Source organism: Lepisma saccharinum, chromosome 12, assembly GCF_977018435.1.
Source record: "Lepisma saccharinum chromosome 12, izLepSacc3.1, whole genome shotgun sequence".
NCBI classification, from domain to species: domain Eukaryota; kingdom Metazoa; phylum Arthropoda; class Insecta; order Zygentoma; family Lepismatidae; genus Lepisma; species Lepisma saccharinum.
In genome coordinates, this window is record NC_139240.1 from 53,090,209 (window position 1) to 53,105,384 (window position 15,176).

Sequence of the window (15,176 nt, forward strand, 5' to 3'; positions counted from 1 at the left end):
AGGTTGGGAATAATGATGCATGAAGACGAATCGATCATTTCATTATTTAGCTGCTCTCACAGTAAAGAAAATTTTACACACACAATGCATGGGAATAAATATATGAACTACAGTACAGTAAACCTTCAATTATACATTTTTTATGGCCCTGCAACTAAAGAACTTATATTCATGATTACAAACTAGGGTACAACCTCATAAACACCAGTCAATCACTGTTCATCAGACGGGGGCTTGGTATAAATTAATCATTGGTTGCAGCATTAATGGTAGGACCAGGTAAACTGGAACTGCTTTTTTAAGAGGTTCTGCATTCATTTTGGATAGACAACTACACCCTGACAATGAAAATAGGTTGAAAGTTATGAAAGCTTACCCAATATTGTTTATTGGCCATGCTATGGATGCAAATGAAGGTGGAAACTTCAAAACTGCTACATCAACTCTCTCTCCAACTTCTCTGTTCACATCTGAAATTGAAACACATTATAAACCACTGTTCCTCTACACAGGAAGTAATATGCCAATGCACGTACTTTTCTTCAGATACAAATTTAACCACATAAGTACATTCAGACATATGCTCGATAATTCATCATGAGAAGGAATAATGTTTCTTAACCTTTTGCTACCCAAGCGTCTCGAACGAGATACCCAAAAGTAACCCTCAGGGGACCAAGCGTCTCGAGCTAGAATTTAATTTATTTTTTTATATTGTTCCTAACACATGTATTTAACAGAAATGGTTTTTTGCATTTTTTTCTCTTCATGAAAATGGAGGGGGAAAGGCGGGAAAAGGGACTTCTCTTTTGCGTCTCTTTTCAAGGTCAATTTTTTGCCGAATGCTTTTCACTCCCTCCTGCTAAGTGCATTCGAAGGAAGCTTGTTTATCAGTATCCGATGTCAAAATGAAAGTTTTTCGTGAGGGCGCAAGCAGGGGGGGAGGGGGAAGACTGCTTGTTGAATCTGCGTTGTGAGAATGGAATTTCGAAGCGCACTGAAGAAAACCTTTGTTTTTTTTAGCACAAGTGGCAACAGGGGTTACCCAGCATTGTATAAAAATAGAATTTCAAGCAGCTGCAAGAATTGGCGCTCATTTGTTACTACGTTCTAGCTTTTCGCCCGTGAATTTTGTGTCGTTTGTGCCCACGTGCCAGGACATTTCTTGGGTTAAGTGACAATTTTTTAGGGTTTTCTCCCTTCCCCCTCCATATATACACCAAACTTGCATAAATTTAGCATTTTGACATTTTTTTCGGGGTGGGGGGACACCATTTTTTTTAAGGAAAGTATTTTTGAGGGGATTTCCCCCCTCCATATGTATGCCGAATGTGCATAAATTATATATCGTCTGAATCTGTGATTCATTCTGCATACAACGGTATATCTTTCATATCTTGGATTGATTTGGTGTTTTAAGTCCACTTTATGCACAGTAAGGCTAATCGGGACTGGACCTACAGTTTAAAGTGGGATCAGAACCACTTGTGCCTCCACCGGGTATCGAACCCGGGACCCCTTGATTATCTTTCATATCTCTAGGGCATTTAGTTTCTGAGCGATAGTCATTTCAAGGTACCGCTGCATTTTGAAGCTTAAATCTGTGGCATCCTGACCAATCCTTTTGGGGGTACAACTCAAGTTACATTGGTCATATGATAATGCAAATATTTTTTTTTCCTTACATGTTGGTGATCATTTCCATGTGCATGTCGACACTGTCATGTACTTTTTTCTTGGGGGGAGGGAGCGGGAACCAAATTTTTTTCCGAAATTTTGGAATTTTGAGAGTTAGCCCCCTCCCCCCCGCCACATATACGCCGAATTTTCAAAACTTTCATATAGTCTGAATCTCTGGTTCATTCCGCGTACAACGGTATATCACTCATATCTCTAGGGCAATTAGCCTCCAATCTACACTCATTTAATTGAAATCTGTTACTCAAAATCGGCTCGGGCAATAGAGGCTTACTTGTGAAAAAGGCCTTGGGCGGCAAAAGGTTAAAGAATCAACAAGGTTTAATAATACAAACCACCATTTGTGTTAATGAACTTTTATGCGATGCATAACTTTAATACTCGTACATACCTCAACGTGGACTAAGTATTCCACAGTACTTCATCTCCTCAGCCTATTTGATGACGAAGGTGTCGTCGTCTCTAGTAGTAAACACATTCCCATGTACTGTAAGAAAATATTGTTTCACCGTAATGTTCAAGTTACGCCGAACTACAAAATCTAGGTTGGCCTGTATATACTTCAAAATGGCTAGTGACAGGAGATTGAGAACACATGCAAAAATGTATCCCATTGAGTTCTCTCTTTTCACTCATTCTCTCTCTTCCTCTTCTCTGACAATATTCTGTTAATTTAAAAATATATAAAAATAAGGGACATGCCAATATGGAATTTTGACAAATACGATAATATAAATAACATCTACCAATACCATATAAAATTCCAAACAGTTTATTGACCTCAAGGGTTGCCTGAACCTTTGGCCAACAGGAGGGCAGAGTTTTTGTAATTTGCCTCTTTTTAAAAGGGTGACTAAAATTTGAAAAATTACATATACTTAGAATTTGTTCGAGTAATCATGTGTATCTTCGTGTGCTTCCACTCTTTGTCTATATATTATCAATAGTTTAATACTTGTAATAATGAAACTATTGATAATATCTAGGTAAAAGCAAAGTTGAAGATATATGTGAATACTACAGACTGATTTCTAACCATATGCGATTTTGGAATAGCAGTTTTTCGAAAGTAGGAAAATTTGAAAAATAAAATGCCCTCGCAAAAGGTTCAGCAAGCCTTAATAAATGTACGAGGGTTATTTCTTAAGTAAGGTCAGTTTTGCAATAAAAACTAAGTAAATGTTTTTCAAAAGAACATTTATTTTCTGAATTTACACACACACACTTCCCCATTTTTCTACATAATTTCCTTGCCAGTTTAAACATTTATCGTAACGAACTATGAGTTTCTGGATACCCTCCTCAGAGAACTGCTGCTTGTGATGATGGCCAGTTACTCACGGTAATTTTCACTTCTTCATCAGTGTCTAAACGCTTGCTGCCCAGGAAGGTCTTCAGATGGCAGAAGAAGTGGTAGTCGCTAGGTGCAAGGCCAGTTTGTGAACACAGTTTCAAATGTGTGTTTTGTTACTGAACTTTTTGCTGCAAGCAACAAGAATTAACTCTGCTTCAGTGAGTAACTGGCTATCATCACAAGCGACCAAGTTCTATGAGGAGGGTGCCCAAAAACTTAGTTCATTACGATAAATTTTTAAACTGGCAAGAGAAAAATAGAGAAGTGTATGGAAATTCAGAACATAAATGTTTTTAGAAAAACATTTACTTAGTTTTTATTGCAAAATGGACCTCACTTAAAAAAATAACCCCCAGTTACCAGATAAACCAAGCTTTTGCAATGTAAGAAGCTGTATATTTAGATATGTACTTTGAAAAATATGGAACCAAGATTACATTCCTATATCCACAACAATTTTAACAAAATGGCACAATATTACACTAAATTGTAAGATATTTAGATACATCAGATCTTTAATTTTACCAATAGAATGCCTAGGACAGCCAATACCAATAGATGAGAGATTAATCTGTCCCATCCCTATAGAAAATCATTCTGAAGCTGGCTGCATTTCTCAGTATAATAACTTTTCAACACAGAATATTATGCCAGGGATAACTTTTAACATCATCGAAAGCAGCTATTACAATACCAAAATTATGCACATAGTGAACACTCAAAGTTACAACAAAATATATTGTGGTATACTTGTAATAAAGAATGTGTTCTTTTTGAGCATCCATCTTGAAGGATCTCAGCAATGGTACCAAGTCCGATACTTTGAATTTACCATGTCACAGACTATTGCCAAACATTTTTGTTATACTCTTGCATGCAATAATGTTAAGTGTTCACAACATGTGGCAATTAGCTGTCCAGGGGATGTACAATTTTCAAAAATTACTCATGCTTCAACAATAGTATTTCATATTAAAAGGAATAAAAACCGCAGTAGATAATTAGAATACGTACGCGAGTACTAAGGTACATGGGCAATCCCCTGTCTGCTCCCATAGGCAATTGTGATGCATCTAGCCGAAAAGGATATCTTTCACTCATCAGAGCTAAGGTACACACGATATGGCAGATATTCTGATTACACCATTGTCATTTACAAAAAGGAAGAAGAAATAGATCTACTTATAGAAAAACAGTCCAGGTTGAAATTCACAATAGAATGGGAAAATCAAGGCATTATCAACTTCCTAGACCTAATCATCAAAAGGAAGGGCAACAAATACACCACCACGGTCTACAGAAACCCAGGGGCAGGGAATCAATATATCCACTCCCTTTGCAACATGAAAAGCTAATGTAAGGCTTTACTTCTACCGAAGAGCTTTCTTACACTGCTCAGGTGAAGAGGATTTCAAGACGTTACCACGGTTAGACAGCGAAAAATGCAGGTACGATAAGCTAACCAGCACCACCCTGCCAGCAGCAATAAAACAAAATGGTTCGCCTTCCCTTATAGCTGGACCACATGGAAAAACCTTGGGACAAAAAGTTCCAGCGCAGCTTTCCCTTCTTTCCTCCACCTCGGGCCATAAGGAAGCATGGTCCACTCTCCCCCTTCCCTACTCGCGGGAGTAGGGTGCACAGGAGGCATGGGTCTGCGCAGGTTGTTTTGCTCATGGTTCCAATATACCACCACACTACACACCACCACCACCTAGCCAAGACCCTGAAACAGTACGATATCAAACTCTCACACAAACAATTGAACAAAATAGCTAGTGCCCTAAGTAAACACGAGATCTTTCCTTTCACCTCTTGACAACCCGGGAGTATGCGACGCCCAGTGTGAGTGCAACTTGCATTACTTTGGCACAATGAACTAATACAGCAGCCCTTATTCGATGCGAAAAAATCCCAACCCACTACTGGACTGGCAAAGCACCTCAGGTTTTGTTAACCAAAATGTTTGTTAGGCATACTGCACACACCCTGATTGACAAAAATCAAAGAGACTCACACAATTATGCACTTTCCGCATGAGATGAACACCAACAGTGGTCAGGCACATCATGTTTCGCTCCCACCTTTGCAACAACTCAAACATATCACACGCAACAGCCAAACTGGTTACACCAGTGTCCCTAGCGGTAAGACAGGAAACAACAGGAACCGGAATCAACCCAACAGTGAAGCATCGAGTACCCAAGTGGATGGTGGCAGAGGGCACAGAAATTAATAGATCATTTAGAAGTAAGTTTTGCGGAAATCATTTTAGTACTCTCATACACATTCTACATACTATATTGTCTTTGTTAAATAATGTTTATATGTTTTTATTTTAAAATAAATTTTGCCTTATCAGCATTTTATTGTTTTCTTAAACATGGAGAAAGGCTTAAAAGTATTACCATATTATTTGTGCTAATGATTGGTAATATTTTGTGTCTCAAGTAATATTGCAAATAAGGTGCAACCTCAGAACAAACCAATCACTCATTTTCATCAGCCTGGGGCGGAATTAAAATCATCACCGGTTGAACCTTATACTATTCCTAACAAAAAAACTAGTGACAAAGAACTGCTAATTGAAGCAGCATTAACTGCAATAAGCATTAGGCAGCTTTAGACAAAAGAATTTTCCTTAACATTTATGACGTGACCAAAATGCTACAGTCTCACGTGAAAAATTTCATGGCATTTCAGGTTCAATGGCAGGCTTCTCAAGGACAGAATCTGTCCTATTTCTACAGTAGAACCAATGAGAAGCCTGCTCTAGGCCACAAGTGCAGATGTAAACAATGTATCACTTTCTTACAAGGTTACTTTATTGCAAAAATAGCTTAGAGTTGTCTCTTTCATTTGCATCTAATAAAAACACACACAATGTCCTTGTGTATACCCAAACGGAAGTTACTTTCCGAATGACCCACGTAAAATACACAATCACACACGCAAAACAAATATATTGAACACACTTTACAGAGGAAAGAGTATAGAATACCGAGTAAGAAATCAAGTAAGGGGAAACTCCTAACAGTTATCCAATCCAGGAACTGCAGGCAATAGGCAGCACCACTGACATGCCTAGGCTCAAAGCAGCCATCATACAGATGGAACAGTTGAGCTTTGTAACCAGGATGGCAAGTTTTCGTTAAATAGTGCAAAATTTCTCCACTAGTTATTCTTATTAAATTTATCAATTTCTATAATGCATACATTTCAGAGAATACATAGGTATTGGGCTAATATGGTCCATTAGTCAACGAAGTCATTCAAACAGGTATCAAAGTTAAGACAGACAAGGAGTACATACCCGAAAGAAAACAATGTTGTCTATGTGCTAATCAATGGTAATATTTTATGTATGTCTTAAGTAATAGTGTAAATAAGGTGCAACCTCAGAACAAACCAATCACTCATTTCTGTCAGCCTGGGGCAGATTTAAAATTAATATAGGTTGCACCTTAACTGTCCCATACTTGACAAGAGAATTGGTACAAATACACACCTTCATCCTCCATCTAATGAAGAAAGAAATGTACTCCAGGAATCTCTCCATGAACGTCTAGAACCCTGGAACAAGAAGTAAAACATTATGATCTACTCTAGAACAGCACATCAAAGGAAACTTTAGTAAATATGTACTAGGCATGGGACAATATGAAATTTTGGCCGGCACTTTCAGAGAGGCTCACCATGGTCGGCCTCCTGCACAATAACCAATCCAATATAAAATTAGAAATAGTCCTTCAAGAACCTGAAATGTTCATCGATCTCCTTAATAAATGTGTTTCGAGGTGACTGCAGTGCAAAAGAAGTTGAATATTTAGGCATTTATTTTTTTTAGAAAGTAGGGCACGGAGATCATCCATAAAAATTACAACAAAAATGGCAGATTTTTGCACTAATTATAAGATATTTATCGATACATTGGATCAACTGATACACAGATATAGGCTGATAACAATAGAGAACCAATTAATCAGTTCCATCCATACTATCAGGGCAAATCTAAAAGTCTTAGCGCCTCATTTTTTTCTAGCTTGTTATAAGGGTTATTACAAAAGAGAGATATACGAGCGATGCAGTAGGATTTTCTTGGAACGGCCCTATTGTAACTTCCAATTTCTTCTACGGCACGACACTTATCAGTTGGCAAAGATGGCCGGAGTGCTCAGGAAGTTCACGCCATATGAGCAGCGAAGTTTTTTATGGTGTAAAGGACAAACATCCACACGGAAATGGAGTCAGTGTATGGAAACAAGTGTTTATCAGTGCGAAGTGTGCAGTGGTGGTGCAAGGAGTTTGAAAATGTGGAGGATAATGAGCGATCGGGCCGACCTCATTCCTCGCCGACACCGGACAACATTACCCATGTTGATTAAATGGTGAAAGCTGATCGACATGTTCGGCATCCGTTGGGATACAGCAAGATGTCGTGTCTGTGGGTTCCTAAGCTTCTTGATGAAGTCCACACGGGCAAACTGTCCATTTTCAAACTCCTTGCCCAACCACTGCACACTTCGCACTGATAAATACTTGTCCCGAATGGGAGAGGAAAGGAGTTTACAGGATTCTTGTTGGGAAACCTGAGAGGAAAGAGGAGTTTACAGGATTCTTGTTGGGAAACCTGATTGTAAGAGACCTGTAGGAAGACCAAGACGAAGATGGACGGACAACATTGAGATAGACCTAAGTGAAATTGGTAGGGATGGAAAAGAGTATATAGATCTTGCTCAAGATAGGGACAGATGGAAGGCCTGTGTTACTGCAGCCATGAACCTTCAGGTTTAAGAAGGCTAGAGAGTTAGTTCATGGTATCTACATCTGATTCGTACATATCTCAGTTATACATATTATTTCCAATTCAGCTTGACATGTATAACTCAGGTTCTACTGTAATCCCTGGGCCAGAGTGGCCTACCCAAAGAAGGCTCAACTGGTAAGAGCATGAATAACTATATGCAATACATTCTAATACATGGCTGACTATACCATATCGCTGCAGATTTTAAACTTTGATCAGCAACAGTGCGAAAAAGTATAATGCCATGTTTACTATTCTGATTTAATAATAACGTGATACAGAAAATACAAACATTATGTTCACATTTGCATAGCAATCCTTGTTCCTTCATTAAATTAGGAGAGGTAAGATACACCAAGACATTGTAACTGTCTTCTGCAATCATCAAAATTAGTCAAAGGAGAAATTCACTGATAAGCGTTCCAGTTAGCCACAAGACCGAGAACAAAACTTTTGTGAAAATAAATGATAATTTATGTACGTGTAATTACATTATGTAACATTGTAAATAAGGTGCAACCTCAGAACAAACCAATCACTCATTTCACTCAGCCTGGGGCGGAATAAAAATCATCATCGGTTGAACCTTACACCACCTTAAGACCTTGGTAACAAGAGAGTTGCTACAAATACATACCTTCATCCTTCAACTATTGAAGACAACGTACTCCACGCTTCCTTTCCAAAGTTCTGGAACCCTGAAACAAGAAAATCCTTAATGATCCATTCTAGAGCAAACCATCAAGGAAAACTTTAACATAATTACAGTAGCAACATTTTCTTACTGAAGAATATTGAACATCGTAAAGTTAGTACAGTACATAACTACGAGTAGTGATTATTTCAAAGGCAATATTAACTGCAACAATCTTTGCTTTGCATTACTTTCAGAGAGTTACAATACACAGATACATCGTGACTCCTGCTTTGAAACATGTTTACTCTATGGCATCTTCTGTAATCCATAGTTCAATTAGTCAAAGAATTAATTCTGAGTGACAAGCAGTCCCGTTACGTACCAAAGTTAAACAAACAATGAACCTATCACTAAAAATAAACAATATTGTCTATGTGCAAATCAATGATAATACTCTATGCAGGGATAGAAAAAAATAAATTCAGGCACCAGCTATTTTCCTCAGCAGCCAGCATTTTTTTTTTCATGACAATATGGGCTAAGATAACTAAGATAAAACTACATATTTTGAAATGTGACCTTAAAACATCCAGTTTATTAAGATTTGATTAAATTAATTCTTCCACCAGAGTGGCCTGCCTAAAGAAGGCTCTACTGGGAACATAACATGCAACGCATTGCAATATGTAACAGATTCTACCATATCGATGGATGCAACAGTACTTGTTCATTATTCTGATTTCATGATGCATGTGATACTGTGCTAGTATTTAAAAAGTAGATAATTGAAATTTCCATAACTCAAAATATTTAACTATATATACAGGGTATACACAAAGGAATGGTGTGGTTATAAATGTCAATAAAAATTTTAATTTTCAATACATACGTGATTACAGCACTGTTAAAGAGGTGGAAACTGTCCCAGCTTTTGATATGAAAGTTAAAATTACAATTTTTCAATGTGGGCTCCCCTGGTCACACGACACACATCAACATGGTAATCAAACTCGCACAAGACACGGTGCAACATGTCCTGCATGCATTATCCGATCACAAAGTTTATTAAAGACAGGGTTTATGCACAACCAATACATACTTCCATTCAGCAACTTCTCGATTGGATAATGCACACAGTGCAGGAGATGTTACACCATGTCTGGAACGAGTTTCATTACCGCGTTGATGTGTGTCGAAGACTAGGAGAGCCCACATTGAAGGATTGCCATTTTAACACACTTATAAAAACTGTGACTGTTTGCTGCAACCACGTAAGTTGAAAAATTAATTTTTTATTGACATTTATAACCACACCATTAATTTCTGTATACCCTGTATATATTACTGGATTTGCAAATTCATGCACCATATGAATATTTTCAGGCACCATGGCAAATGGTCACATTGTACTTTCCTACCTCCAACCCTATGTATGTGTTTCATGTAACGTAGTACATAAGGTGCAACCTCAGAACAAACCATTCCCTCATTTCTTTCAGCCTGGGGCGGAATTAAAATCATCATCGGTTGAATCTTATACCACATTTACTCGTAAATTGCGCACTTGTCCCAAAAATTTTTGCCCCCCCCCAATAAAAATAATTGGTGTATTATGCTCAGAATAATTTGGACAGGCAACATGACACCATACGAGTCACTTGATTTTTCATGTTTACGGAACCCTAGCATATTATACGAGGAGGTATCAAAGTTTTGTCTGTTGAGGTATAATTTGTTTAATAATGGAAAGATTGAAACAATGAACATACATATAGTTTGCCTGTAGTGTCCTCTACTCAGAGTTACCCTTCCACACAGTTGCCATCACGTTCGATGTACTTGTGCCAGCGTTTTATCCAGCCCTCAAAACTGTAATACTGGCCAAATATTATTATTTATACACTTTAATGGGAAAAAATCTTGTGTTAACTGCAAGTTTGAGGGTCCTGAGTGTGCCTCACATAAATGTTACGTTAGTCACAGAAAAAGCATATATCTTGAAGGGCTTATTCAATTTTTTTCACTTTGTAATGTAATGTTCTGCAACACCAAGAAAAGTAATGCCATTGTGGAAGAATTTGAGCATGCATTCCCAGTCACATGGGATGCATATAAGCGGTATTTGTTGGGCGAGAAATAATAGAAAATAACTTGCTGAGCACTGCAAATCCATAACAATTTTGATCTCAATTTTTACTATTACAGAATAAATAAGGTGGTTAAACAGTGAAAGCTTTGGGATACTAAACACAATGGAGGGAGAGGGGGGAGGTGCGGAATGGGACGGTTTGTTTACACAAGAGTATATAGAAAGAACACAAACAAAATATTATCTGCAGTTTTCAAGAAATGGCACATTAATAGCTGCCATATTGGGCTGGTATGAGACCTGCCACCTCAGAAGCAAACAATTTGACATGTTGGAAAACAGCTGTGTTAAAAAGACAAAAAACTCACCAAAAACTTAGATGCAAGAAAGAGCTTCTCTGATCAATCCTCCATCAAAGTTCCTTTCTCTACACTTAAAATTCCACTCCATTCTCTTATTGACGATTGTGTAGGGTTTGATACATCTACATGGAAGTATCCTAATACTGTATCCTGTACGAGAAAGTAAAACGAGCAGTGAATTTTTTTTTTTTTTTTTTTTTTTTTTGTGGTTAGCAACACATCATAGATACACACGTTTCTTCAGCCACAAATTATCAACATGAGGAATTCAGCCATATGCTCGATAATTGATTCATCATTAGAAAAATTTCTGCAGGTTCAGAATATGCTTTACGTAAGGCATGTTTTTGTTCTGAGCCTGCCATTGTAATGTGTGCAACATGATAAAATTAAATTCCCTTTACTAAAAAATTGCCGCAAAATTTGTGCCCTGGTGTGTAGACCTTACTGATTTAAGGCTTAAATAAGAAAATGAGTTAGCACACCTCTGCTGTACACCCAACGGCGAAAAACAGTAGGTGAATTGTCCACCACAATTTTTATTCAGTCCGAATATATTTGTCATTGACTGTACAAATGCAAAGAGTGCACAACATTGACATGGTCCTATTTGTAACATTGTTCTGAAGGAAAGCCATTCTGCATGTAGAGCTGCAGCTTTAATACGTGTACAGAATGAAACAAAGCAATGGCAAGAAGATTTTGGGTGAATCACCACTCTTATCATCACTTTCTAGAAGTTTCCGACAACTTTTAACTTCAAATTCGTGATTAGGAGGCCTCAATTAGTGAGTATGTCAGATATGAAAAAAATCGGAGGTGGGTCCGGTCATCTTTAGTCATACCAAAAGTACTTGTCACCCCCAGCCAACCCTGTCGCCGACAAGGTGAGGTTGTACATTATACACAATCTGAAGAATCAAAATCTCATGAAAATTGATCAAAAGCTAGCTTCACCACCTGGTAAAGACAAGTCACTCGAATGAAAAATGTTATGTATGAAGAGCATGTAACTTTTACAGAAAAAAAATGCCTCGGGTAAATGTACCTTATAATTACGATATTGGTAATGTTATTACAGCACATGTGGTTGTTATGAAAAATAAAAATTGGATACACAGAAGTAACATGAAAAATAAAAATTCGATACACAGAAGTAATATGAAAAATAAAAATTGGATACACAGAAGTAACATGAAAAATAAAAATTCGATACACAGAAGTAATATGAAAATTAAAAATTCGATACACAGAAGTGTGATGGGAAACACACGTGGTTAAATAATCGGTATCAACATATATCTCAATTAATATACACAATCTTCTCCAAATCAACGTTACAAACTTTGTGTAATGCTTTCCCCTTGTTTTCTCATCAAGAGAAATTACTAATTGTTACATTCTTATTTGCAAAAAGCCGCACACATACAAGTTTTGGACCAAGTGGGAACACTTACCTTCTGGTTCGACGACAACAAAACAAATGGAAGGATGCCAACGGAAAATGAACCACGTCATTTCCTGTTTTACAAGCAGCGTTGCCAGAGTAGTACGTATGAAATGCACGGAAGCTGCTATTAAATTACACAAACATTGAAATTGAAAAAGCATCAATATACCTCGACGACACTTGACTGTCAACTAGGGGTATGCGGGATCGGGAAAAATAATTTCCGTCCCGATCCCGACTTCGGGAAAAGACTTCCCGACTTTTCTGGAACCCGAGCAGTCGGGAAATACCGAACGGTCATTTTAAAAAGTAGTTATTTCTTGACGTTTTCTGCATTGCCAATGTCTGGAACTTATTGAAAATCGTTAGTTTTTGTACCAGAAATGCAAAAACAATCAGTTACATTTCCCGTCCCGAAAATTTCCCGACAAATCCAAATGTCGGGATTTAAAAAAAAAATCCTTCCCGTCCCGACCCAAAAAATTCTGTCCCGCACACCCCTACTGTCAACGGAGGAGGAGAGGTAGGGAGCATAATTCTTACGAACACGGAAATAAATTTTGCATTCTAAAATTAGGAGCATTTTTTGGGATTTTTAACGGATAAAGGGGGTAAATCGGAGGAATTAATTCCAATGCCCGGTTCGATCAACGCGTGTTCAATTTTAAAAATCAAGTTAACGCTACATTAGCACATCGAGGCATTTCTCCAAACTTGGTTAAGGCCAACAGACCTCTAATGTCGTCGTTAAATCTAAAGGCACTCTTTTGCTTCATTAAAGTGTTTAACAGTGCGGTGTTGTGTCGGAAATTTGATGGCGAAATTGCGTATGCCAGCTGTTGTGTTGAAAGGTTATCCCAAACCGATTTGAACACATTATTTGCATACCATCGCAAAACGTACACTAGTTCGATTTCTTTCTACAGCAAAAATAATTTTCCCATTTCGTATTTCATATTATAAATTGGTACTGCAAATCAGAAATCGCATGTAAGTTAAATGAGAAATATTGTATCAATGTACTTTTTAAAGTTTTGTCAAGAATGGCATCGTGATCATCACACATTATTCAGATTTTATTAATCTTGCCTGCCAAGCCAAAAATATATGCTTATAGTTAATTATACGAACTTGATTTTTTAAAATGCATATTGGGCTTCCACCTTCAATGCACTGGAATCATAAACATAACCACAAAATATCGCATGACTTTTAAAATAACAATGAGCGTTTTGTATTTCTGCGTTCAAATGGCAACGAAATCAGCAATTGTGCATTGCCAATCCCTCTGACTCGCCCTGACTGAAGAAAGAAGAAAAAGCGCCTTTTCCGCTTTTTATACGAATATGTTCGTACATCTCGCACTTCTTCACTTAAAACACAAATGTATGCATCCAAAGATTTACATGCTTTAAGCGCTCTCGCTGTGTAGGAAAAATTACTTTCTATTAAATATGTAGGCTACAAATCGCCAAATACAACGACCGTCAGCAAATGGATCTCATCCTGGAATAATGCCGTATTACTTCCTAGTTGCTCATCCAACGGATATGGAAAGGTCTCTACTTTGCCCAGATATCTCTTCTTCTCCTCGTCGTCAAGTACTTTTATATGACCCATTTCATCCGATATACAAAACGAGAAGAAAGGGCAAAAGTACGCGCTTGAATTTACCTGGCCGCCGTGAACCGGAAGTTGCTGTGCTACAGTTCCACAATCGATTGTACAGTTCAATATATTTTCGTTTACTCGTGGATAGCCCCTATTTACAACCCAGGAGCACATTCATGTTCAATTATGTAACACTACTTATTTTTTAACGGTTAAAAATTGTGGTAGCAAATATTGTAAAACAACACACTTTAAATATAGGGTAAATTTCTCGTATCGGACAAACGGATTTCTTCAAATTTACAGGAGAAATTACTTACCGAATGCAGTTTCTTTAGACTTGTGGAAGTTCGGGGAAGTGTTTTCTCGCATCGTTCATTGAATTTTGCCGGTAAATCATCTATTTTTCGATATAAATGTGTGACCGATGCACAAAAGCTCTTGCATCCATTTCTTCTAGGTGGATGTAGCCTGTGTGTGATGACGTAATCCCGGTCAGTGTTTCCAAACACGCGTTTTTGTAACTGAAGAAGGTACGTTTCCGCAAATGGTTCGTGGGGCTATGTGTCAATGGTTCGTGGGGCTATGCGTCAATGGTTCGTGGGGCTATGCGTCAATGGTTCGTGGGGCTATGCGTCAATGGTTTGTGGGGCTACGTAGGTATTTTTGGGTGCAGTGGAGTGGGAACACTGCATGCCGAGTACGGTAGTGAAACTGTGACCGCCATTTTGCGTGTTACCGAAGGCAAAAAGAAACGAAGAAAACTTACTCGATATGTCGCAAATAGAGCTTATTTCCGTGAAATAAGCTAAATGCCACATTCAGCAATGTTTCTCAATGCAGAATACGTAAGTACGAATATTCAAATTAAATGAACTAGCAAATTTCAGCCGTTTGTCCGATACGAGAAAGTTACCAAATATAGTTAATACATGAGAGGAAATTGTATTAGAACAATTTCTTTTAGATTAATTTGTTGCACCAAAGCATTCTAGTGTAAATAGGTAAAGAGGTTAGCAAAGTATGCTATGATGTCAGGAGTTAAGGATTAAAATCCTTTCCAGGACAGTGATGTTATTGTGAGTGTCCTTTCATCAATTTAAACATGTTATTCTTCATCCCCATCTTCATGATTAGCCGAAAATGGCAGAAAAGCAATGCAATCAAT

The 15,176-nt window shown here is 37.7% G+C and overlaps 1 long non-coding RNA gene and 3 other non-coding genes across 5 annotated transcripts; all 4 read right to left on the reverse strand.

The window, feature by feature from the left end:
- Positions 1 to 375: 375 nt before the first annotated feature.
- LOC145996083 (uncharacterized) lies at positions 376 to 12,441 on the reverse strand. 2 transcript variants are annotated; one of them, XR_014442746.1, is made up of 6 exons: positions 12,405 to 12,441; positions 10,954 to 11,097; positions 8,497 to 8,557; positions 6,561 to 6,625; positions 2,090 to 2,185; positions 376 to 470 (listed from the first exon to the last, which is right to left on the reverse strand). It is a non-coding gene; the product is annotated as an uncharacterized LOC145996083 (long non-coding RNA). The 2 variants fall into 2 exon arrangements; XR_014442747.1 differs by having other exon boundaries at positions 10,954 to 11,084; positions 12,405 to 12,438.
- On the reverse strand, positions 5,522 to 5,590 carry LOC145996626 (small nucleolar RNA SNORD31). The gene has a single exon (XR_014442814.1). It is a non-coding gene; the product is annotated as a small nucleolar RNA SNORD31 (small nucleolar RNA).
- On the reverse strand, positions 8,375 to 8,443 carry LOC145996627 (small nucleolar RNA SNORD31). Its single transcript, XR_014442815.1, has one exon. It is a non-coding gene; the product is annotated as a small nucleolar RNA SNORD31 (small nucleolar RNA).
- Positions 9,959 to 10,027, reverse strand: LOC145996621 (small nucleolar RNA SNORD31). Its single transcript, XR_014442810.1, has one exon. It is a non-coding gene; the product is annotated as a small nucleolar RNA SNORD31 (small nucleolar RNA).
- Positions 12,442 to 15,176: the final 2,735 nt, after the last annotated feature.